We start from the raw sequence: 4672 nt of genomic DNA on the forward strand, positions 1-4672 counted from the left end.
TTCCATTCGTCTCTCGACAGCTCTATCTTTGCGGAAATAGAATCTAAGTCATGGCTAGAATCGGCTCTAGCTGCTTTAGATGATCTAACGATATCTTTTTCTTGGTGCCACTCATGTGAGTGGGAAGCAGTGTTATCAATAATTTTGTAAGCATCAGTTTCTGTTTTCTTCATAATAGAACCACCAGCTGCTATATCGATGTCTTTCCTTGTAGTGATGTCGCATCCTTGGTAGAATATTTGTACTATTTAACAGGTATCTAAACCATGTTGCGGACATCCTCTTAATAACTTTTCAAATCTTGTCCACGCCTCATATAGAGTTTCATTTGGCTTCTGTGTGAACGTAACAATTTCTCCTTGAAGTCTTACGGCTTTAGATGCAGGAAAGAATTGTTTAAAAAAATTTTCAACTAAAACATCCCATGTATCAATCGCCCCTTCAGGTAACGATTCCAACCAATCTTTGGCTTCTCCCTTTAAAGTCCAGGGAAATAACATGAGATATATCTGTTCATCCTCAACTTCTCTTATTTTAAATAGAGTGCAGATCCTATTAAAGGTACGAAGATGTTCATTTGGATCTTCCTTCGGCGCACCACTAAATTGGCATTGATTAGTCACCATGTGTAGAATTTGTCCTTTGATTTCATAATCTGGCGCATTAATGTCTGGATGAGTAATTGCGTGACCTTGGCCAGTGCGTTTAGCTCTCATTCGGTCTTCCATACTTAAAGGTTCCATATTCTCCATAATTGAATTTGTTGAATCGGAATCACTAGAGGATTCTGATTTAATGGTTCATTCCTCAACAATCTCTGTTTGAATGATTGGTGGTTCCAGAGGAAAATTTAATGGTTCAGGATCTATGAATCATCCCTGAATATTCTCCGGATTCTCAATTGTGAGGTCGGGTTCAAAAATGGATTATCGGAAATTTGAACTGGAGTACTTAGTCGACTGGATGACGATTCTAAAGAAAAATCAACGGCGGTAATATTTGCTAAATGTCTTGATCTAGTTACAGGTGGTGAACGTACAAAAGGTGGTGAACGTCTTGCTCGGTGCATTCACTGAATATCCTATTAGTTTTTTTTAAAAGGAAAGAAAAATTATATAAGTTATCCAATCAATAGACTTTTCTGATTTTGCCCACATTTCGAATAGCCAAAAGATGCAGCAGAGGGGCAGGATTCGTTTGGTCTCAATATAATTGAGGAATGTTTGGCTCCAATAACCCGGTCCACGTACAAATCCAACTATTACTACGAACCAGAAAATTTTGATGTCTATCAATTTAACCACTTAAAATAAATTTTCGTAATTTTAAGAAATTTAGATAAGAAGTAGAATAAAAATCTATGTCCTAAAAACTAGAATAACGAGAAATAAGAAAGAAAAAGAGTGCGTCGGAAAAAGATCGAAAAATAAAAATAAGAAAGAAAAAGAGTGACTTATAGAACTTAAAAACACTCGACTAACCTAACCTTATTACTATCACTAACTTAAAATTATAATCGCAAATTGAGATTACTAATTGGAATGATAATTGATACATAGGTAAAAGGTGTCTAAAAATATTAAAGCTTATAAGAAAAACTATATCCCAAATGGCAATAACTTAAAAAGAAACTAAAACTTAAAAAGGCGTCGCAAAATTCTAAAGCACCTAAATCTTAGTCTAAAGAAAAAGCACTTAAGGAATTTTACGGCAAAGCCTAAAAATCTAGAAGTAAAAAATAACTATGGCAAAAACTATATCTTAAAACTAAATACGTGCGAAAAATACAAATATTACGCTAAAATAATTAAAAAGGGACAAAATATAAAAATATACAAAAAGTTGTAAAAATTACAATTTTTATAAAAATATTATTTTTATATTATTTATTTTATTAAACTATTAATTTTATATTTTAATTAAACTAATTTAACTAAAATACAATTTAATTTAAAAACTTAAAACTAATTATAATAATAAATAAGTAATTAGGGTTAATAATAATAAATAAATAATAATTACCCCGTATTTAATGCTGATTAGGGTCTCTGTCACGTGTGTCAGGGAGGCTCCGCGAGTTGCGGTATTCGAAGCTGCAAACTCCGCGAGTCGCGGGGTTCCAAAATTCAATTCAGGTACAGGATTTAATTCGACGCTTTTTTTTTTTTTAAATTGAGCGTTACGCTTCCGGCTTTTAAGCTAGATTGTCCCCGGCAGCGGCGCCAAAAATATACTTGATGTCGTTCGAGGTGTATATAAAATAGCTTTATATTTTACAAGAAAATACTATTAAATACGATACAATTTTACACAAGATATTTATTTATTTATAGAATGGATATACTTAAACCTTGCTACAACACTTATAGGCAGTGTACCTAATCGTACAGTAGTGTAGTTTTTAGTAAGTCCGGTTCGTTCCACAGGGAAAATCTTTAAACAAAGCTTAACGCTATATTAGTTTACTTTTATAAAAATACAAATATATATATATATAAGTAATATTATTATTATAAAGGGGGGTTTTTACCGTTTAATGACAGGTTTGTCGATTTTAAAACTTTAGTCGCAGTTAAAACCAAATGTAAAATAATAAATAAATACAAGACTTAATTTAAAGCGTAAAGTAAATAACGATAATGAAATTGCGATAAATAAAAGTGTGATAAAATAAACTTGCGATAATTAAAAAGTATGATAATTAAAAGTGCAATTAAATACAATAACAATAAAAATGCGATAATTAGAAGTGCAATTAAATATAAAATAAAGGAAATTAAATATGAAATAAAAGAATTATGCTTATTTAAACTTCCGTAATCATGATGTTTGATGTGTTGATTTTAGTTTTATGCCCATGGGTTAATTGTCCTTTGTCCTGGATTATTTAATATGTCCGTCTGGTTTTTGTCCATAACAGTCCATCAGTCATAAATATAAAGTGCGAGTGTCCTCGTCAAATTATCCTTATACCCGAAGTTAAATATTCCAACTAATTGGAGACTTAAACTGTAACAAGATTTTAATACTTTGTTTAATAGTTACACCAGGATGTCGACTGAGTGTAACCCAAGGTTTTAATACTTTGTTAACAATTATGCCAAGTGTCCTTGTACATAATTTCACCCCTGTTTTAATAATTCTAGTGGCTATTAATCCATTCCCGTGTCCGGTTAAGTGAACGATTATTCGTACATATAAATACCCCGCCCATCGTGTCCGATTGAGTGTATATGGTTATTTATAGGTACGTCCAATTGTAAATCTTTATATTAAAATTAACAAACTATCATTTAGTTAAACAAATATAAAGCCCATTAATAGCCCATAGTCTAATTTCCACAAGTGTCGTTCTTTTGTCCAAACCCCAATTATGGTACAAAGCCCAATTACCCAATTTTAGTAATTAGCCCAACATCATGATTACTTCGTTTTAAATAAGCATAATAATAACTTAGCTACGAGACATTAATGTAAAAAGGTTGAACATAACTTACAATGATTAAAAATAGCGTAGCGTTACACGGACAGAATTTCGACTTACACCCTTACAACATTCGTTAACATACCCTTATTATTAGGATTTAAAATTAAAATTAAAATTAAAATATAAATATAAATATTACGAATAGATATAGAGAGATTGATATATTGGATGATAAAAATGATCAGAATTCGTTGGGTTTTATAGGAATTTTTGTATTTGGCTGCTCCGCGAGTCGCGGCATTTTTGGCCTCCATACTCCGCAACTCGCGGAGTTCGTAATTCCAGCTCACAAAGGTTTGTCTTTTAATTTGCCGACGTTTTATAAATATATTATAATATATATATTAATTTTAAGAATTAATTATATATTATATTATATTTATATACATAGTTAACTTGTAATTTTTAGTCCGTTGCGTCGAGCGTTGAGAGTTGACTCTGGTCCCGGTTCCGGATTTTCGAACGTCCTTGCGTGCAATTTAATATCTTGTACTTTACGTTTTGAATCTTGTACTCTTGTAATTTTGAGACGTTTCTTATCAATAATTGGAACCTCATTGATTGTATTTTGTACTTTTGAGCTTTTTGGTCGTTTGCATCTTCAATTTGTCGAATCTGTCTTTTATCTTCACCTTTTATTATTTAAACGAATATCACTTTTAAATAGAAGAATTGCAACTAAAAGCTTGTCTTTCTTGAGGAATAATGCTATGAAATATATGTTCGTTTTTAGCATTATCAAGAAGTCAAGTTATAAGGATTAAATTTTGTTTGCGAACAAGTTTAGAATTAACTAAACTATGTTCTAGTGATTACAAGTTTAAACCTTCGAATAAGATAGCTTTATATGTATGAATCGAATGATGTTATGAACATCATTACTACCTCAAGTTTTCTGGATAAAACTACTGGAAATGAGAAAAATGGATCTAGCTTCAAAGGATCCTTGGATGGCTTGAAAGTTCTTGAAGCAGAATTATGACACGAAAACAGTTCAAGTAAGATTTTCACTCGAAATAAGATTGTTATAGTTGTAGAAATTGAATCAAAGTTTGAATATGAATATTACCTTGAATTAGAAAGATAACCTACTGTAAATAACAAAGGTTCCTTGATCTTAGATGATTACTTGGAATGGATTAGAAAGCTTGGAAGTAGACTTGCAAACTTGGAAGTATTCTTGAT

General features: G+C 31.3%; 1 non-coding gene across 1 annotated transcript; it reads left to right on the forward strand.

The window, feature by feature from the left end:
* Positions 1–261: 261 nt before the first annotated feature.
* On the forward strand, positions 262–368 carry LOC139860688 (small nucleolar RNA R71). The gene has a single exon (XR_011763317.1). It is a non-coding gene; the product is annotated as a small nucleolar RNA R71 (small nucleolar RNA).
* The last annotated feature ends 4304 nt before the right edge of the window (positions 369–4672 follow it).

The sequence above is a fragment of the Rutidosis leptorrhynchoides genome, chromosome 7, assembly GCF_046630445.1.
Source record: "Rutidosis leptorrhynchoides isolate AG116_Rl617_1_P2 chromosome 7, CSIRO_AGI_Rlap_v1, whole genome shotgun sequence".
Lineage (NCBI taxonomy): Eukaryota > Viridiplantae > Streptophyta > Magnoliopsida > Asterales > Asteraceae > Rutidosis > Rutidosis leptorrhynchoides.